Below are 22,377 nucleotides of genomic sequence, written 5' to 3'. Positions count from 1 at the left end.
TTGTCGGAAAGGTCTTTGTTAGAGAACATCTCTCGAAGATGTGCGGGGGGGCCGCCCCGTGAATGTGCCCAGGCCGACACACACGCACCAACCGACCCAAGTCTGTAAATAATTTTGGTGGATCTGCTATCTTCACGGTACTGTGCTGAGTATTTCCTGCAGTAAGTCCAGGGGTGACCGAGATGGATCCCTGCCCTTGAGTCCACCAGGAGCTGGCAAGATGAGTGTAAATCCTAAAAAGGTTGGGGCGCTTTGCTTCCTGATTCTGTTCAAGAGCTTAAGTCCTGTTCCCTCCCTTTAAATGCTGTTTTTCCTGGTTTATCCACCAACTGGAATGTCTGCAGCTGAGATATCATTACCGGGACAGAGTGGAGAGAATACTAGACTCTAAGCCAGCGGCATTGATTTGAATCCAGGGCTCATCACCTGTCGATGTTTTGTTTGTGAACGCAAAACAGTACATACCTGGTAATAAATGATCAATAGATAGTCATTAGAATTTTTAATTACATTTTTAATACCCATTGAATATGTTGCTTTATAAAATTCATCTATTTTCTTCAATTTCCACATTTCCCTGCATATATTTTAAGAAGGAAACTAAAAAATGTCTCTTATAATCTTGCTTCTTTTATCTCCTCGCCATCTCTCTCTCTTTTTTTTAATTTTTAAGTTTATTTATTTTGAGAGAGAGAGAGAGAGACAGAGTGAGCAGGGGAGGGGCAGAGAGAGAGAGAATTCCAAGCAGGCTCTGCACTGTCGGCACAGAGCCGAGTGCGGGGCTCGAACTCAAAAACTGCGAGTTCATGATCTGAGCTGAAACCAAGAGTTGGACACTTCCGACTGAGCCCCCAGGCACCCTCCTCTCCCGCTCTTGATTTTGAAAATCAGCAGATGCCCCTGTCAGACCACTCCCGGGAGCTGGCGGCGGCGGAAATGGCCAGGACAAGGGGTTAAATCGGCAGTTGTGTTCACGACTGGTTAAACAGGAGAAGGGCGAGGGTAACCAGCCTGACTCCCTGCCTCGCCCTGCTCTCTTCCCTCGGACCAGTCAGGCGGCATTCAATGCCGCTTACTGCCTTGTTGTAGGGACGGGAAAATGCGTCCTCTAGGAGTCCCCCTCTCCGCTGCCGCCCTGGGCCTTGGGCTTCCCTGTAGGAAATAGAACTGAGCTTCAGTACCCACCGAGTCCTTCCTCCCATGGACCAAAGGTGCTCACGCCCAGCCTCTTTGCTTCCAACTTCAAGGAAATACTGCTATTTTTAACTTACGTCCACTTTACAACTCCAGAAGTCACAAGATGCTAAGAATACTTCCTGAAAGATTCTCAGATGACTTCACTCTTGCGATTGAAATATTTGTCTCTCAGAAAGTCTTAATCGGAATCTCTTCAGAGAGTCCCTACATGCTTGTAAGATGTGAAGAACATGGAAAGGTGGGAAGAGATTCCGGGAGACCTAAAGTTGCTGAGACGTTGGCAATAAACTTGCTGGGCAGTTATGTCAGTTGTTCCTTTTAAGAATCAAGAGGCAAGAATCTCAGTGCTAGAAATCGACTAGTCAGCAGTCAGATCAGTTGGCTCATAATTTTCCTAAACTCCCAGTCCTTTTTGTAACGTCTTGGAGGGAGACGCTTCAGGTGCAAAAGGATGTAATTTGGTTAAAGATGAGAAAGTGTTTCCAACCTGTGGCAGCGTTTTGTAGCAGCGGGGTATGTAAAGATGGGAAGGGGGTGGGGAGGTAACAGGAAATCCTGGGCGCTGGCAATGATGTGCACACGGCTCCCCCTTGTGGTAGGCTCATAAACTACACTGTGTGAGTAGGTCTCCTGCTTGTTTAAACATGTTATTTCTCTATTTGGGAGGCTTAACTGGCCACAGAGCATTTGAAATCCTATTACATTTGTGTGTGTGTGTGTGTGTGTGTGTGTGTGTGTGTGTGTGTGTGTGTGGTGGTAGGTTTGCCCTTCTCACGGAAGGATCTCTGTACAGTCTAGGCAATACAGTGTTTCTAAGGAGGCTGCTGAAGTCGGTATCTAAAAACATATCTGTGAATTTGGGGAACTAGTGCTTAATACGTAAAGTATTTCCAGGAAATGTGGAGATGTACCCGTTAATATTTTATCGATGGATGGAAACACCCAAATTTCTGAGTGAACTGAGTTCTGAGCTGTAACTGTCTCCTCTCCCGAGTTTAGAGGACTCATTTCTACCTTCTTCACAGCTCTTGCACGTAGGTTGAACTCACATACTAACCCTTTCTGGATTTTGAGAACTAATTTTGCAGTTTCTTAAAAATCTCCTCTCTGTTCCGTACAGATGCCCTATTTTATAGTTTACACGTGTACATTTGTTCATACACTCAGAAGAGCTGGTTTAGAAGAAAATGTTCTTCGCACTTTCTGGGTTAGTCATGCAGCTGAAAAATAAGTGCTATAGGCAAGTCAAGAGAACATGAACCTCTTACGTGTTGTTCTAGATTATACACGGCACCCATATAGATGTCCCTTCAGTGGTGACATCCTGTCCTTTCTTGGGGAGTGTATTTAGGCATGTAACTGAAACAAGAAAGCAGTGTCACACAAAAACAGAAAGAGGAACTATGATCCACAATTACATCCATAACTGTAATGCGTTTTCCCCTCAACGCATATTGATAATTGCTAAAGATCATCTCTCGTTTTACAGCCCTGTACAAATGACTATGAACTTGGTAGTATTACTGATGATGATACGTGACTCTTGTTTTTAAATGAAAATGTTTGCACATCATCACTAAGTATCTTGGGGGAAGGACATTTTGCAGTTTCCCCCATAGAGTGCAAAATAGAGGTGCTGGTTTGAAAGCCATTAAAAATGACTTACTTTCAGTACTGGATGAGTCGGTGGTATACACCTTCTTGGTATTTGTGATATCAGATGCCTCTACCGTGGAGAGATTTTTTACAGTGTTGGTCCTCAGCACGTGCGTGCGCGCGCACACACACAGACACACACACAAGCTCTGCATATTTAGATGAACAAACAAAAGTCCACAGTATTTTTCATTTAAGTTGTATAACTTGGTGAAATTCATAGGATTCTACCAGGAAGTATTAACCCCTTACTCTAGTCATTCTAGGATGAGGAGATCAACTTCACGTTACCCAACAAAACTGTCTTGATTTAAATAGCAAACATACAGTTTACCCAATAGGTATTAAAAACTCACTTTCAAATTATGTTAAGTCTCAGACCACCAATGAATCATTTAGCAAAACACAGCCCAGTTTTTAAAAGCTAAATGATGCATTAGTGCCTTGGCAGTTAAGATACATTTGCAAAGGGAATTTGGCAGGATTCAGGATTGGCACGTTGTCACTGGAGGCTTAGAGTTTAGGGACGGCGTAATTGCAATGATTCCTCACGGTTCGTAAAGATCAGCTGTTTTGCCGTTGACTCTGACGGATGACAGTCCCTCTCATTACGTTTTCATGATGTGGTATTGGTCTGTATGTTTTTCTTTTTCACAAGAAAGTTTGAGATGGAGAAAAACGTGGTCAAGATAAGGAAACGTGGGATTTTAAAATTTAGTTTTGTTGGAAACTCGAAATTCTAGCGTGAGCAGTGTGAGTTTTATACTGTAGTTCAAGGTCAGACACTTTATGTAACCTTTAGGAATATGTTTACCATCAGGGATTTATTTTTACTATAGAAATACTTAATGTACTGTGAAGTTCAAAGACAGGAAGAATACATGTTGAACGGGGTAATGCACAAAAACAAAGGCATCCGTGATGAAGTACCCTACATTATGTGAACACGGTCACCCCCTTCTGTTAAGACTGTAAACTACACTGTATGACTATGTACTGCACGTTTACATAATACGATTTAATTTTGAAGGATTATTTTAAAGACTATGTTTATGTATAATACCTAACGAGCTGTAAATATTGTATACTATTGATTTTTAATTTTATATAAGCAATTTTTTATTTCCCAATTCATGTACAAATCTCATTGTGTACATAGCATAATTTCCTGGACCACACAAATTTTGCAGCGAACTTTAATGATTCAATTGTGGTAAGCATCAGGTTAACCTTAGAGATGTCGGTCTTGATTTTAAATTATTTTTCACCGCTCATTTTCTTAAAAGGGCAGCAATAAACACATGTAAGTTATTTTTGACTCTAGAAAGTTGGTCTGCAAAGACAGGACCTAGGTTCCAACCCATTGCTTTCCAGAAAAGATGCACAATTGGTATCATCCACTGTCTAATCACAAGACCGTTTCCGAGGCCCATGCGTCTCTCCTCTTTGTAACAGACAGGGCGAACCCTCTCCTGACACACACATAAAACAACCGTTAAAAGCGATCAGCACTTCAGTGTCATTACACGGAATTTATGGGATTAAAACTTTGTAATATACAGTATTTTAATAAAATTTCTGTATTCAATTTCCTGCACTTATATATAAATAAACCTGTATTTAAAAGCTTTATGAGGCGTTTGACTCTTGATGACGTAGCTTTTCAGCTCATTCCCTGTAGACGGGAATGTTTTCTCTTCCCCTTCTGTTAGTTTTTCTGGGCCAGTTCTTGGGTTTTGGAGGGGGCTTACTGCAAAAGTAAGCGAGAGGTCCAAAAGACCAACTCGGCTGAGTTTGTAGTTTTGCCAAGGACCCGGTATAGACCACGTAAACATCTAAGAATGATGGTCTTTAGAGGCACACTCTCGCTTTTATGAATAAATGGCCTCCACTTACTGAGTGCTCATTATCTGCTTAGATACTTCCCACTCATTCTTGAACACTTTTGGGGATCCTTGAAGTGAAGTGGATGCCTTAGGCTTGCCAAGGTCCTCCTGTACAGATCGAGCACTTGAGAAACTTCTCAGGGTCGCACAGCTAATGCTCCTGAGCCAGGGTTTTCTTAGTATGTTACCTGTTGTGTCTGCGCTGTGCTATGTTGGTTTCTGCAGAGGATTCTGGGAGCTCCTACCTGTAGTAAGATAAAATCGCATTCTTGACCAAGACCAGATGGCATTAGGGGATTTGAAAAATGATCAACTCAGGATTTGTATTGTCAAATTTATGAATATTTTGAATGTTAGGGATTTCTAGGGGCTAGTTCTAGGTACCCCATTAGGCTCATCTATTCTGCTTGAGAAAAGATTGGGACCAACAGAGCAGTCACTGTAATTGTTACAAACCTGGGGAGCAATAGCTAGCTAACTTTATAAAGACTGAAAGCAAAATGGAAGTGAACTTTGTTATTTTCACATACACTGACATTCATGCCATTACTGAATTGAAATGTAATTTATTTTTTCTAGAGAACTTTTTCATTCAACCATAAGAATTATAAAATTATTATTTTCTTACATTTTAAAAAGTTCTTGAGCAAAATATAAATCTTGAGATTAAAAACACATTTTCAGGGCACAGGAGAGCAGCTGACTCTTGATTTCAGCTCAGGTGTCCTGGGATCGAGCCCTGTGTTGGGCTCTGTGCTGAGCATGGAGCCTGCTTGGGATTCTCTCTCTCTCTCTCTCTCTCTCTCTCTCTCTCTCTCTGCCTCTCTCACTTTCTCTCCTCCATTCCCCCCTTCTTCCCCTCTCCCCCACTTGTGCTCTCTCTCTAAAAAGACATTTTAATTTTGATTCTATTATCTTTGGCTCTTGAAGTATTTTTATAAATGGATAAGCTATCTTTGGATATTTTGATATTTACTGAGCATTGAAGAGAAAATGTCAGTTTTAGATTTATTGCCATCAGTGCAGAACAAGAGAGGGAAAGGGAAGTGGGGGGAAGGATGCTCAGGTATTAACACTGAGCTCCGTGACGGGGAATGGGTCCTGGTTGGACTTGTGGAGGAAGACTAGCTCAGTCTTGCTGAATAGGTACTTATGCCACGTACGTTTCAAAGTTGAACCCTTGTTAACTGGCTTCAGGGTACAGGGAGAAAGGTAAACAGGACCTGTTGACATCTTTGAGGGGTAAAATTTGGGTTCACCTTCAGCTACTGAGGGAATCTTAACAGAAGAGTCTTTCCCATACCACTGTTCTTGTTGATCTGGCATTAATTTTCCATTATTTGTTATTATCATACATCTTTCTTTTGGCCAGTTTTATGAATATTCTTCAGGCTCAGAGAATTCTGGGGACAAAATTTTGCAAAATGGAATCACATCAAACGGTTTTCTTGCAAAGCAAGAATTTCACCTCTAGATGGCGCAGTGGTTCCATTTTATTTTCCCTATTTTGTCTTCACCATTACCTACAAACTCTGTGAGTGCTTTTGGACTCCTTTCTATAGGGTACATCTAATGTAAAAATTACATGTGAGGAAATTAAAGATTAGAAAAATCAAGACCTACATGTAACAAATTTAACTTTCCAGAGAAGGTTAAGATTGTGTTCAGGGGTTATTTGCAAAACAGAAAACCACATTAAGTGTGTGATTTTGGTAAGTCATCAATCTTGGTTTATGTAGTTTTCTCAAATTTGTTATTCTAACTATTAATACAACATGTTTTAAAAAATCGAATAGCCAGTACTTTAGTAACAATTATAGAGTTGGTCAACTTGTTGGAAAAAAGCGAATACAATGAGACTCGGTTCAAAATTCCTGCTCTGCCATTTTGTATTTGAACTTGGCCAAGTTATTCCACTTCTGTGACCTTCAGTTTTCTCCTGTTGCACGTGATGGGTGCTCAGCAGATACTCGCTACTCGGTCCCAATGACCTTGTGTACTGTGTGACAAGGAAGGATGATCTAGACTTTGCACTGAGTTTGGGTAGTAAGTTCGGATTCTGTTTCCACACAACACATAGCGCATTTCCAGAGAGGGTGTGTTTCAGATTTAAACTGTCCCACTGAACCATGTGCCGCTTTGGCAGTAACCTGCTGAGGGAGTTTTTCAGAAACATACCTCAGTAGAAAAGAGCCTGGTTAGAAAAAAAAAAGGGCTAAACTTGCCCAGCAAGCAAATTCCTTGCATTCTGCAAACCAAATACGTACAAGACGAGGAAGCCAAAGCAGCCAACATAAATTAAATCCCCCGACGATGGCTGGGACTCACCTGTCCACTGTGCACAGTCCTCAGATCCTGTTGTGAGTGGGCTTCTTGGCTTTCTTTACAGTTCTGCAGAGACAGCCCGTAGTTCAAACCCAAAGAAGTGTCAGTCTTTTCAGCTCTGGAGTTTCTGACCTTAAAAGCACAGAGGGAGAGAAACCAGAAGAGACTCTTAAATGCAGAGAACAAACTGAGGGTTGAAGGGGGGTGGGGAGAGGGGAACATGGGTGACGGGCATGGAGGAGGGCGCTTGTTGGGACAAGCACTGGGTGTTGGATGTAAGCGGTGAGCCATGGGAATCTGCCCCCCAAAACCAAGAGCACGCAGTACACACTGTGTGTTCGCCAACTTGACAATAAATTATATTAAACAACAACAGCAACAACACAGGCCTCCTTACACGGCAGCTGTGGAGACAAAGAGGCCTCTGTGCTCAGTCAGGGTCTTCGAGGAATGAAGACCGAACTCAGGCGACCAGAGAAGGTACCCACCAGATTTTCATACAAGGACACCTCTCCCATTCTCTTGGCTTATTTTTTTGTCAGAACTGGTGTTGGTGGGCGAGCCCCACTTGTGATACAAGACCCTTGTGTTATCACTGATGTGGGAAACAGGAGGAGGGACAGAGATGGTGGAGACGAAGGGCTGAGAGGACATTTTGGGGAGACTTAGGACTTTGGAAAGCTCTGCACATGTTGGCTGATTGGGAAGGAATCAGATCTGGGTCTTCTCCCTGGTTCTGACATCTTGTGCACCGGTGGCCTTGTCTCTCTATGCCAGTTTCTTCTGGAAACAGATCAGCTCCTTTCGTCTTCTCTTACATGCAGGTTGGAACTGTCAATGGGATGATGTCAGCATAGATCCATCACTCATGGACTTTCTCAGACCCAGACCACTTTGGAATCATGAATTTGACACTTGCCATATCTGTTATAGTTCCAAGCCTTAGTCCATCTTTAGATTTCGTAATTGATGCTTGTTTAACTTGGAGATTTTTTGCAAGGTGAATGGGAAGAGATGAAATTTTCAAATCTAGGGGCCCCTGGGTGATTCAATCAGTAGGGCGTCTGGCTCCTGCTCTTGATTTTGGCTCAGTCCATGATCTCACAGTTCGTGGGATCAATCCCCACATCGGCCTTCATGCTTACAGTGGGGAGCCTGCTTGGGATTCTCTCTCTCTGCCCCTTCCCGGCTCACGCATATGCACTCAATAAATAAATAAACATTAAAAATATTTTTTTAAAATCTAAAGTATAACTTATTTTTACAAGTTTTTGGAGGAAATAAGTAAAGCCTTAATCCTGTTAGGATAATCCTTAAAATTTTTTTTGATGTTTACTTATTTACTTTTGAAAGAGAGAGAGAGAACAAGCAGGGGAGGGGCAGAGAGAGAGGGAGACACAGAATCCGAAGCAGGCTCCAGGCTCTGAGCTGTCAGCACAGAGCCTGATGTGGGGCCCAAACTCCTGAACCTCGAGATCATGACCTGAACTGAAGTCGGATGCTCAACTGACCAAGTTACCCAGGTGTCCCTGGGGTAATCTTTATAATAATGTTGATATTCACCTTTAACTCTAAAACCATTTTTTGCATCTGGAATCTCATTTTGTCCTCATAATTTGCTTTATTTGAGGAAAAGATAACATGCTTTAATTTTTTAAATGCCTTATTATTATTATTTTAATCAAAGCCAGTTACCTGAATAAACACAGATAGTTTATGGGCAACTGTTTGGACAAATGCTAATAAGAGCAGACCGAAAATGGCCACGGCATCCTCTCTGCCTGAACTCAGCTAATCCTCAGTGGCCCAAAGGGATCCCCTTAAAAACTGATTGCTTCTTGGGTAACCCACGACTAGTTCATTCTTCTTCCACAATGCTTTGGCTTAAGACATTTTACGAAAGGATGTGGGAGGCCCATCTGTGTTCATTCGAGATCTTATTAGGGGGTTAACCTGTTTTCTTCCATCAGAAATATCTTCCTTGTGATAAACATTTTTACTCATAAAGCTCACTCACCTGTGTTGATTGAGGCTCATGTCAATAGAAGTGCTGCCATATTTAACTAAGGTTTTCCCAAGAGTTACCTGAACTAAGACTATTTCTTTCATAAATAAAGCAGCATGATTATCAGAGATTCTTACTTCCCCTCGACTAGTTCAATGCACATTACCGATTACCTGGACTGGAAGAGTTGCCAAGGCAAAGCAAAACCTTAAGTCTTCCTAGACATTTTGCGTTCCGAAGAGACCAAAGACAAAGGTGTAATTCTGGTGTCCTCGAGATGGGAAGCAGTGTGCCAGGACATCTGTAGGTTAGGGCCTGCAGTGTATCAGCAGAAGGCTTGTTGGCTGTGATGGGAAGAGTGGACAGCGTGGATCAGGATTAAGTGTAAACCTCTCCACCCATGACATCGGGAATCCATTCCTGGTATTTGAAACTGTACTGGGAAAATTATTAGAAGCTCGACCCAACATTTAGATTACAACAGTGCCCGTAAACAAAGATAGGCTCAACTCCTTCACACTGGAGGAAACGAGGCAGAGGTAATAAATCAGTTAATAGCCCCCAAAGAATTTTTGCCTGACATTGAAATTTGCACCACATTATAAATACCATTTTATATCTTAAAGCGTTTCTTTCTCAAATGTATATAAACTTTGTCTTCACTCACTATCTCTGGAAGAGGGTAGAGGTGGTCAAGTATCAAAGGATTTCTTTACATGGAGAATATAGCTCAAGAAGATAAGATTTTTTTGTCAAAAGAATAGTCTCCAAAGTTTACAAAATAAGCCCTTGTTATAGGTTCTGTCATTGGGGTGCCTGGATGGCTCAGTCTCTTAAGTGTCTAACTCTCGGTTTCAGGTTATGATCTCATGGTTCATGAGTTCAAGGAGCCCCGTGTCAGGCTCTATGCTGACCCTGAGGAACCTGCTTGGGATTCTCTCTCTCCTCTCTCTGACCCCTTCCCTGCTCTCATGGGCACACATTCTCTCTCTCTCTCTCTCTCTCTCTCTCTCAAAATAAAGAAAATAAACTTAAAAAAGAGAAATAAACAGGTTCTATCACAAGAGCAGGGCTTTTTCCATATGTTGACATGAGGACAATCAAGCTAAAAATAACTAAGAATTGGGTTTTTGAAAAAATATCCATTTAGCGTCTTTATTATTAGAAAATATCCAATATCAACTTCAGAAATATATCAAATCATTTTGTAAGGTTCCATTTCTTTGCTATGCACCTCGGAGAGTTCTATAAGTTATCTAGGCTGTGATTAATCCAGCCTGGATTTGTTTTGACCAAAGCTACCAATAACTTGGGCTTTTAATACAGTAAAAGTTTGGTAAAATAAGGCCTAATCTCTCTAAAATTTCCCATAAAAGTCTTATGGTTTTTTGACCCACAAAGAAACATGGGTTTCATGTAAATATAAATAGCATTTATAAAGTGTGTTCCAAAGATCACTTATTGGGAGAGGCTCTTGACGAAAAAAATTCCCTGGCCAAGTAAGTAATAAAATCCGCCTTCAGTATTCCTGACGCTGAGTCATAACTCACACAAGCATGTTAAGGGCTTGGAAAACCTTTAAGAACCTATTTGGCTTTGCTTTGTTGCCATGAATTTTCTGTAAAGTGTCTAAAGCAATAAGAGAAACCTCACTAGCTGATTTTGTGGTGTTCTGGAAAGTATTTCCAAATATATTTTTAAATTTCTACCTGGTGGAGGGGCGCCTGGGTGGCTCTGTAGGTTAAGCATCGGACTTCGGCTCAGGTCATGATCGCGAGGTTTGTGAGTTCAAGCTCTGGTTGGGGGCTCCGTGCAGCCAGTGCGGGGCCTGCATGGGATTCTCTCCCTCTCTCTGCCCCTCACTCACTCACACATCCTCTCTCAAAAATAAAAATAGAACTTAAATAAAAGAAATTCCCACCTGGTGTCCTCATCCCAAAGATCTCTGCCTCAGTCCCACTAAATGTGATGCAGAGTTTTAATATCTAAGTTTTAACCTAAGCTCTTAATCCCCACCGCCCAGTGCTGCCCCCTGCTGGCATCCAATATACGCTGACCTTCGGATTCCTTGTCCTCTGCCTGGGCCCTGGCCGCGGGTACCCTCTGGGCCTTATGATGCCACGTTTGGCAGATGTATGTCAGGCACTTCCTAACTTGTATGTCCTTCCCGGTCCCCGGCTTCCTGGCTGGCCTTTGCTCTCCGTGACCTACTCATATTCAGTGGGATCTTCATGTAAAATTCAAGGTTGTGTCTGACCAATGTCAAGTGAGAGGTGCGGGCTAAATGTCAGCGTTTCCAGGGGCTGGGAAGGTCAGGGGCAGCTTCACCAGGAGGAACAGGATACACACGGACAGTGCAGGAGCAAGAACAGCGCAAGCCCGGGTCGGGATCGGGATGCAGCAGGAGAGTGGCAGGCAGGTGGGGGGGAGGCAGGGAGCAGCGGAAGGTAGGGCTGGGAGGCGAACGGACCCCACGTGTGAGAGTCCTGAACTGGGCTCGTGAGCTGGAAACTTGTCCTCTAGGCAGAGAAAACCACTGAGACTTTCTGAGAAAGAAAAGCACCATCCCATCTGCAAGGAGAGGGAAGGACAAGGGTGGGGTCCTGGTGCCTCCCCGTCCCTCTGGAGTCTGCTTCTAGCCCCTGTAGAGAAGAGAGGGGCGTTTGGTCCGAGCCCTCCATCAAATCCCACATAGCTTTGCCACTTAGCTTATGATCCTGGGAAAGTGACTTAACGTCTCAGATCCTGAGTTTCCTCATGTATGAAATGATTTCTTTTTTTTAATATTTTATTTCTTTTTGAGAGAGAGAGAGAGAGAGAGAGAGAGCGCGCGCGCGCGAGAGAGAGGAAGCATGACCCAGGGAGGGGCAGAGAGAAAAGGAGATACAGAATCTGAAGCAGGCTTCAGGCTCAGAGTTGCCAGTGCAGAGCCCGAAGTAGGGCTCAAACCCACAGACTGTGAGATCATGACCTGAGCCAAAGTCGGATGCTCAACCGACAGAGCCACCCCTGCGCCCCTGTATGAAATGATTTCAAAAGCGGTCTCGTCGGGCACTAGTTTGAGTCTGGGGATGAGTTCAGTCCTCGAGAAAAGGCTGTGCTGTGGGAATAAAACACGGCTACAGGCTACGAAACTGTGCACTTGGCCACCTTCCGCAACTTGCACAGCACCGGTTTCCAGAAACATCGATGGCCACCTGCAGGGCCCGCAGGATCCCTTAGCCCACATGGCCCTAAGAGCCCACAGTGGAGAGAATCCTGCTGCTCACGTGTTTTTTCTTCCCAAGTCGCCGTGTCACTGTGGTCGCCATGAGCCCCTCCACTCTCTGCTTTCTTCCTGAGCATGAGCCGTGGCCTGAGCTGTCCGTAGGAAATCGGCCACCTGGGCTGGCTCTGAGGGACGACTTCTTGAAACCCAATCCGCCCAATTACCTCCTGTGCAAAGGAGACAGAGGGAGGTGAAACCAATTGACCCTGACCTGGCAGTTTTTGCCAAGCGCTGGAAACCTGAAATTCCCTTGTGGCTTTCCCCTTCCTTCTTTCTGAGGTTCGGTAAGTGGGGGAGGGGTGCCTGATGGGAATTGTCTGGGAGCGCTCCTACCTGGGAGAGAGGGAAAGAGGAAGAGAGAGAAGAGGTGGAGAGAGAAGGAGAGGGAGAGAGGAAGGGAGGAAGAAAGAGGAGAGCAGGAGAGAGGAGAGAGAGAGAGAGGGAAGGAGGGACACGACTCGGGGCCCAAAGTGTTGTGAGAAGGTAAAAGTAGACTGTGAGGGTTTATTTTGAACGAAAGACACTTAGTAAGTAGTTATTACCAGCCAACCTTTTGTGTTCCTTTGGTCCTTATCCTGTCTCTACCTGTTGGGATTTTATAAAATTGATTTTAACCCCTCTCCCCAGACTCTCACTTTCTGGAATTAAAGGCCTCATCTTACTCTCTCTTCGTGTGTAGCTTCTTTATCGAGTGTCCATTTGGCTCCCTGTCCCAGGTCCTGCATGTTTGACACCTTACCTCCACCGCACCCAACACTGTAGCCTACGCAGGTGGGGGTGGGGCTGTGCCTGGACTTGGTTTCTAGAGAAGAACTTGAGTAGAAGCTGAGTTATAGGGGAAGAGCCAATGGAGGAGGAGGGCAAGGTGAGAGAGACAGAGACAGAGAGGGAGAGGAAGGGAGGGAGAGGGAGAGGGAGAGAGAAAAAGAAAGAAAGAAAGGAAGAGAGAAGGAGAGAGAGAGGAAGGAAGGGAGAGAGAGAGAAATGGAGAGAGGAGAGAGAGGGAGAGAGAACGAGAGGGAAAGAGAAGGAGAGAGAGGAAGGGAGAGAGAAAAATAGAGGGAGAGAGGAGAGATAGGGAGGGAGAGAGGAGAAAGAGGAAGGGAAGGAGAGAGAGAGAAATAGAGGGATAGAGAAAGAGAGAGAGGGCAGGAGGGAGAGAGAAAGAAATGGAGAGAAGACAGAGAGTGGGAGAGAGAGAGAAATGAAGAGGGAGGGGGAAAGGATGGTTAGAGAAGGAAAGAAAGGAAGGGACAGAGAAGGAGAGAGGGAGGGAAGGAGAGAGGAAAAAAGAGAAGGAGAGGGAGAGAGGAAGGAAAAGAGTGAGAGGGAGGGAGAGAGTGAGAGAGAGCGAGAGGGAAAGAGAAGGAAAGAGAGGAAGGGAGAGAGAAAAATAGAGGGAGAGAGGAGAGAGAGAGGAAGGGAAGGAAAGAGAGAAATAGAAGGATAGAGAAAGAGAGAGAGCGCAGGAGGGAGAGAGAGAAATGAAGAGAGAGGGGGAAAGGACGGTTAGAGAAGGAAAGAGAGAGGAAGGGACAGAGAAGGAGAGGGAGAGAGGAAGGGAGGGAGAAAGAGGAGAGCAGGAGAGAGGAGAGAGAGAGAGGAAAGGAGGGAAAAGGAGGGAGGGAGAGAAGAAGGAGAGAGAGACTTGGGGCAAAGTCTCAGAGGGGAGCAGGAAGGAGAGGAAATCACCTTCAAGAGGTCACACATGGTTGGGGGTGGGAAAGCTTTGACCTGATAAACATCTCTTGCAATGATATGGAAGAAGGGACTAGAAGACTGCATGTGTCTTCACAGTAGATACTGTTGATACAATATGTGTACCACATTATTAGGAAATCACCAGACACACCCACCCAGTGGAGAAGGGCAGTCTGTTTGCCTTTAGAAGGAAGAGCCTAGAGCATGGACTGGGTCTGTGCTTAGTTCTGTCACGTCACTGGCGCCTCCTCTTGTGCCTGTTGACTGCCTTTTCTGGTCTTTTGGGTCTGGGGGTGATTTTCATACAGAACATTTCAAGTTCATTCTTGTGGGACCCAGAAGCCCAAATCCTACTCAAAATTTAAAGACTGTATTTTGCCTCATCAACTTCCCTACTGATTAATTGCATTTATAATGAACTATCAGATCTTTCAAATGAATACGATACCAGCAGGGTTATCAGAATATCTTCCTGGATTTATAAATAGGTATTTAGAGGCCTTCCGACGCTAGGCAATAAGCAAACTACACTTGAGTGAGATCAATAAATAGTTTACGGAGCAAGTCATTTGTTTTTAGTATAAATTGGTGGGGAGTTGCCCAGAATTAGTCTCCGCAGTAGTGTATAGAATATTTTTCTCTGTTTTATTACAAACATTAAGCAGCTTAAAGCTGCACAAAGACGTTGGGGATACATCAGAGACCTATTTTATGAGCTGTAGATAACAGTATCCTATCAATGGTAAGTTTCTTGAATTTGACAACCACTGTGGTTACATACAAGAGTCACTTCGTTCTTGGGCAAACACTGGTGTCCTCAGGGGTAAAGGGACGTGATGCATGTGATCTACTCTCAAGTAGTTTAGGGGAAAATATGTGAGGATGGGGGTGTCTGGCTAAATGGACTTTGCAGGATTCTTGCTGAACTTGGACAATGCAGAGACAAACACAGAAGGCCAAACGTCAAGGCCTCAGTGAGAAGAGTGTTCAGAAGAGCCTGGACTTGAGTTTGGTCCCAGAGACTGTGTCAAATGGCCAGCAGTGGTTGACAGAAAGAATAATGTGAATTGAGTTGAATGACAAGTAAGATTTACTTTCTGCAATTCGATTCTTTAAAAAAATTTTTTTAAATGTTTTTTATTTATTTTTGAGAGACAGAAAGACAGTGCGAGCAGGGGAGGGTCAGAGAGAGAGGGAGATACAGAATCTGAAGCACGCTCCAGGCTCTGAGCTAGCTGTCAGCACAGGGCTCTGAGCTAGCTGTCAGCACAGAGCCGGATGCGGGGCTTGAACCCAGGAACTGTGAGATCATGACCTGAGCCGAAGCCGGACGCTTAACCGACTGAGCCACCCAGGCGCCCCGAGACTCTTTTATTCTACGCACCCTTCGCTACCAAGGCTGACCTTGGCCAAACTGCAGTTAGGCTCCTCTGAGCCCTCTTTTCGATGAGGCCTCAAAACTGGCTCCCTTCAGGGTTCAGCCTTCTCATCCCAGACTGCGCAAGGAATCCTGCCAAGTCATCTAGCAAGAGTGCCCTAATCTTGACGGGTCCTCTGCATAGTAGCCATCGCTCCCTACTCCGACCTCACTCTTGGGTGTAAATTCTCATGCGTCCTTGCCTTTATTCAGAGTTGATCCAAGTCTCTCCCCCTCTTCTGCAATAGTCTTTAAAAAAAAGCTTTCATACCATTTTAACAAGTATCAGAATAATTTTCTCCCTAACAGCACATGTTAGGTTCCAGATCTAATTTTCATGGAAATGCTGAGGCGCTCGGGCTTGGCTGGAAGTGTTTACGGATCTAACAGGGGGAGGGAGTGTTCCGCCGAAAGACAGCCGTGCAGACAAATAAGTGACACGTTAAGAGCTGTAACAGTGGTAGGAATCAGCTGCGTGGGAATCCAGAAGACGGGAACATCTACCCTGAGCAAGTACGCTGAGCTGCGCCCTGAAGAACGGGCAGAACTTTGCCAGGGAGAGAAACTGAGGCGAGAATATTCCGGGAATGGGCGTCTTCTGTGTCTTGGCTCAAACAAGGGATTCCACTGTTAGGGATTCCAGGTACTGCTGGGGGGTCGCCGTCAAATCACTCCATGGGGCGCGCAGCTGCTGTGTCTACGCAGGTGCCCTGGCCCTGAGACCCCGCCCCCCAAGGGAAATGCTCATCTCCAAGGCCCACATGCACCGGCGCCCGGCCTTGGCTATTATAACGGGATTTACAAAAAAAAAAAAAAAAAAAAAAAAAAAGGAACGGGGGCCCTGTGGCTTTAAAGGTCAAAGAAATGTTTCTCTCTTTCTTTAAAAATACATCTGTCTTTCGGTTCTTCTGAAAGTTACCAGGAAGACTGAAAAGCAGGGAAGGAAGAAGGAAAAGAGAAACTCGGCACCAGTGCCTAGAAAAATGACTCCCTGTGTATGGAAAATGTTTTAGGAGTTTCTCCAAGGCAGGTCGTGAAGCAAAGAAATCATGCAGAAAAGCGTGTGGAAAATTCAAGCAAAATATTTTTAGCTAGTTGACCTTTTTGTAAGATGAGTATCTCCTTTAAAAGGAAAGATTATCAGAAGAATGTTGTGGCACTAAGGGTCGGAAGGGAGGCAAGAGCGGGGGTAATAAGCCAGAGGTAAGAACGCCCAAGTTTTCGGACACATGTGTGGGGCCTGCGTGCACAGCACCTCAGCTTTCTGAACCGGGGCTCTGCTCTTGCATCTGGTATTACTACCTCTCCAGCCCTTCTGGAATGTGTCTCGGAACCACGGCTCCGTTCTTGAATGTTCCCATGCAGCTCCCTCCCTCTCGTCCTCCCTTCCTCTGCTCCTTTCTCTCCTGCATTCAGGAAAGAGCAGTACCTGGGAGGTGGCAGGGCTTCTGGTCAAGAGCACCATCCTGAGAGTCACAATGGCCTCAATTTGAGTCTAGGCTCGCTACCTACCCTGTGAGTGATGTCGGGCAAGTTACTTATTTCATTGGGCTTCCGTTTCCTCATGGCAGGATGGGAAGGATGGTGGTACCCCGCTCACAGGGGGCCTGGGATGGTTAAAGGGGAGCACGGTAGAAGGGAATTCTCAGGACAGAGAGAGGAGCTCAGTAGGAACCTACCGACTGTCTGCTCCAGGGGGGATGAGTGGGAGCTAAGCCAGCTGCTGGGGAAGCCCCATGCGGCTCTCATTTGCCTTTTATACTTTTGGTTACATGCCAGCACGCCCTGGCTTTACTCTGTTGTACCTGGGTGGATTGCTCTGACATAATAAACCGAGCTAATCCCTCTCTGGGTTCGGTGGAATTTTCTAACAGGTTCTTTCTCAAACCCAACTCCAAGTAAAATTCTGATGCATATAGGGCTCTGCTTTGCTCTTGTTTTGTTTTGGTTCCTCTCTACCTCCTCTTTCTGTAAGTTTCTCATCTCCATGTCTTCCCTGCCCCACTAACGTCCCCAGTACCCGGGGGTCTTGCTGTCTAGAGGCCTTTACTGAAGCAGCCTGTCCAGTTCTATCCTTTTCCTTGTTTTCCAGAATGGCTTTTCCAGGCGGCCCACCCCTGCTCTCATTTCCTGGGACAGGAAATCGACAGAGGACCACTCCACAGGTCACCACATGAATGCCCTCCTTCTTTTTTTTTTTTTTTTAAATTTTTTTAAATGTTTTATTTATTTTTGATGCAGAGAGAGAGCATCAGAGGCGGAGTGGCAGAGAGAGAAGGAGACACAGAACCGGAAGCAGGCTCCAGGCTCCGAGCTAGCTGTCAGCACAGAGCCCAACGCGGGGCTCGAACCCACGAACGTGAGATCTGACCTGAGCCAAAGCCGGAGCCTTAACCGACTGAGCCACCCAGGTGCCCCAAGTTATGGCTTGCGCCCAACGTGGGGCGCGAACCCTCCTTCTTTTCCTAGGCCTCTCTTCTCATTTTGATGTGGAAGGCACATCTCTTCCAGGGAAAGAGCGGGGACACATTTGCAGCACACTCCCAATTGTACCAATCATATTGGAATTCCTTTCCTCCTTTTAGTTGGGTTGGCTCCAGCCACACCAGGGTCACGACTCTCAAGAGACGCACAGCCGGATAAAGGGTTGCAGGGCTGAAAGCGAGACAGGTCACAAAGCAGAGGTGGAAGCGTGGACAGGCCATCCTGAGACAGAGATCTTGTTGTACTGGGTGTTTTATTAGCACAACGTTGCTGCTGGGAACAATTCTTGGAATGGATACAAAGTCCTTTCCTTTTCTCGGAAAGTCTTGTTGAGCTCACCAGGGCTGTTGGAAAGGCGTGAGCCTCTAGGGCTTGCGTGCTGTGATTTCAAGGACTCCGTGGGGTCTAAGTCTTCTGTGTATATTAACATTCTTTCCTCTGGAAGTAGGTAGGGATTTCCAAACCTTTTGTTTCCAAACAAAAGACCCAGACACACCTCTAGTGGCCCTCCTATCTGACCCTCTCACTCAGCCTTGACCTTGGCCCATACAAGGGGGCCCTCCTACTCTCCCTCTCCTGCTTTTCTTTATTTGTCCTTTCCTCCCTCCTCTCCCCTTTTTCAGGGAGCCACCTCTTCCTCTGCCTCTTGAAGGCCAATGCCCTAGTCTCTGACTTTGACTGAGTCCTGCAAACCCCACTGATTTGATTCTATTATCTGTGTCCTTTTCTTTTTTTGGCTTGTGATGCTCTCCCTACAGATGATTATGAATAATCTCATATATCTGTAGTCTTCTTGAGTGGGAAAAGCCCATGTTCCCTCCTCCTTTGAGAGGTTGCAAGCCTTCTTCTCCAGAGGACAAGGGGCTTAGAGGTGGCATTTGCTTTCACAGCCTGCACTTGCTGGGGACTCTCACCCTTTCCCCGACTTCCACCTCCACAGGCCTCCTGGATGCCCAGCCCCAAACACTCAGGGTCACTGTCCTCATCCTCATCCCTGCCACGCTGTAACATCCCCTTTCCCAAAACTGTCTTTCTCTATTTTCAGTGGTGCTTCTCCATTGTGATTTTTCTTAAACTCTTGAGAGTTTGTTTCCTATTCTGTGTTCTGTTCTCTCTTCCTCTTCCTCGATGCGCAGCATCTGTCCTGAATTATATTCTGTTTTCTCTCTAGATACTCTTTTCTCTCTCTCTCCCTCTGTCTTTTGGTGACTCCATCTGTCCATGACATCTAGATGGGCACTTTAAACCTTACGTCTTTTCCAAACTCCAGATTTTCCTACCTTTCTTCCTTTCCTCTCGTCTGTTCAACAGGTGTTTATTGAGCATCTTCTGTGGGCCAGTCATTGTACCAGGACATTGAAAGAGCAATTACAGTGACATGTGGCAAGCACTGTGATGTGAGAGGTACAAGACATCTCAGGAGCTCCTGGCAGGGATATCTAACTCACAAGGCAGTGGGGAAAATGAGGTAAGGTTTTCCCTAAGAAGCAGCATTGAGGGGAAGCTCTGGATGAGCTAGAGAACTGAAGGGTGGGAGCAGCGTTCAGGGCAGAGTCTGCAGAACCAATGCCATGGAGCCTCACGCATTTCTGCTGGCTCCCCACTTCTGCTTCATTCTCATCTGCTCACATCTCCTCCTGATGAGATGTCCCCTTGGGTCAGACACTTCAGGCGGGATGGGTTCCTCCCCTTCCATGCCCATCTCAGGAAAAGTCACATCAGAATCTCTGTCCCAAGCTTCCATTATGTCATATCTAACTCCTCTCGTAGGCTCACTCTTCACATGGGTTCCCCCTCTGCAACATTTGTCCTGTCCTTCCCCATCTGCCATTCCCAAGGAAGAGTCCCCTGTTCTTCTAGCCCTTTCTCCTGCACTGGGGCCTCCAGTTTCCTCCTCACTCAGTGAACCCACATACTTCTGTTTACAGATAATTCTCTGAAATACATTTTTAATCATATCACCTTCTTCCTCAAAATCATCAAATCACTGTAAAATAAGTTACCCGACACTGATGACATGCACTTTCCCCATCTGACTCCATGGAACATTTCAGCTCTGTCTCTCACTGTTCATGTCCAGTGTGGGGTCCAGGCAACACCACGTGGGTGTCATGACAGGAGTAGGCATGCACTCTGCTTTTCTCCCTCCAGGATTTGCACCAACAGTCCCCCCGTCGGCGACACCCCCCCTTTCTAAGAACTTTTTAAAAACACATATATTATAAATATATATATTATAAAACTTACTATTTTAAGCATTTTCAAGTGACAGTTCAGTGGCATGTGGTACATTCACACTGTTGTGCAACCATCACCACCATCTACCCCCAGAACTCTTTTATCTTCTGCAACCAGAACTCCACAGCCAGTGAACGCTGACTCCCCATTCTCCCTCTCCCAGCCACCAGCAGCCACCCTGCCACGTTCTGTCTTCATGAAGTTTTCTATTCTGGGGACCTCATGTAAGTAGAATCATACAGTATTTGTCCTTTTGTGACTGGTTGATTTCACTTAGCATAATGTCCTCAAAGTTCATCTATGTCATAGCATGTGTCAGAATTTTGCTTCTTTTTAAGACTGAATAATGTTCCATCATTTGTATAGATCACGTTTGGTTTATCCATTCATTCATCCATTGATAGACACTTGGGTTGTTTCCACCTTTTGGCGATTGTGACTAGTGCTGCCGTGAACCTGGGAGTGCAAACATCCGTTCTAGTCCATGCTTTCAATTCTTGTTGGTGTGTAACCAGAAGTGGAGCTGCTGGCTCATAGGGTAATTCTATTTTGAATTTTTTTGAGGAGCCGCCATATTGCTCTTCAAGTGTCTATGCCATTTTACATTCCTAACAACAGCTCACAAGTATTCCAGTGTCTCCACATCCTGGTCAACATTTGTTATTTTCATTCTTTTTTTTTAATTTTTAAAAATGTTTTATTTATTTTTGATACTGAGAAAAACAGAGCATGAGAGGGGGAGGGGCAGAGAGAGAGACACACAGAATCGGAAGCAGGCTCCAGGCTCTGAGCTGTCAGCACAGATCCTGTTGTGGGGCTCGAACTCACGAGCTGTGAGATCGTGGCCTGGGCCGAAGTTGGATGCTTAACCGACTAAGCTGCCCATGTGCCCCTCTTTTTCTTTTTTTAAATAGTAGCCATCCCTATGGGTATGAAGTGGTTCCACAGTCTCCTTTTGAAATATTTTGAAATATTCTCTTAAAATTAGTGGATTATTTTTGTATCTCTATTACTTAATGATGAAAACAAGATGTACTCATTAAAACAAATTCAAAGAGAGGGACCTGGGCGGCTCAGTCGGTTAAGCATCTGACTTTTGGTTTCAGCTCAGGTCATGAACTCATGGTTCATGGATTCAAACCCCACATCAGGCTCTGTGTTCAGTGCAGAGCCTGCTTGGGATTCTCCCTCTCTCCCTCTCTCTCTCTGGCCTTCCCCTGCTTGTATTCTCTCTCTCTCTCTCTCAAAATAAATAAATAACCTTTAAAAAAATACAAAGATTACCTTTAAAAAAAAAAAGGAACCCAAAGCCAAAACCTAAACCAAACCAAATCAACCAACAAACAAAAAAACCCTGACAGGCACTGGAGTCGCTATCATATTACTATGGCTGCTCTTTTCTAAACCTTTTTCTACTCCCAAACTTCTTTGACTTTTTGCTTTGACATTTCGCTAGTACTTGCCGCACCACCTGCACCCCTGCATGTGGGAATGATGTTGGCATGCACCTACTCAGGTGGTCACCGTGTGTCCATTCCCTCTGGTTACTGCCTCTGCCTCACTGGTGACTTGATATTTAGAGTATCAGTCTTTGCCTGGGAGTCCTTTCTCCTGGATGTCTCAAGCTCACAACAGAATCAAGAGGAGGTTCTGGGGCAGCAGCCCCGAGCCAGGGGAAGCAGCTACCCTGAAGGACTTCTCATTTGGCTCACTCAGTAAGAATCCCTTTAGGACCCTGCCCACAAGGCGCAGGAAAAATGAAGTCTTTCTCCCCACTCTCTTCCTACTTTCTGCTCCCAATGGAAGTCAAGTCTTCTTCTTTTTGCTCCCACAGCACTTTATTGGGTATGTAATCACATATGATTATTAATAAACATGTTGTTCTTTATTACAGTTACGTGTATATATATATCTATCCTCATTATCAGAACTGTTGGTTTTTTTACTCCCTTCAGTGAGGGCTAAACTATCTTGCATGTAACAGGCATAAGATAAACGTTACCCAATTCACCTGCTCCAGGGCTATTGGTATGGAAGGCACTGGCAATTTCATCACTGCACTTGTTTGAACACGTGTGCAGTATTGAACTTCTCCGGCTTTGCCCATGTGAGTTCCAGCAGCAGTAGCCAGACCACTAATGGTGTGTCTTTCCAGTGCCAGAGATGCTGACTGGGACCCTGGGTCTGGACTGTGGCTCAG

Source organism: Suricata suricatta, chromosome 7 (assembly GCF_006229205.1).
Source record: "Suricata suricatta isolate VVHF042 chromosome 7, meerkat_22Aug2017_6uvM2_HiC, whole genome shotgun sequence".
Lineage (NCBI taxonomy): Eukaryota > Metazoa > Chordata > Mammalia > Carnivora > Herpestidae > Suricata > Suricata suricatta.
Note: the sequence above shows the minus strand (reverse complement) of the source record.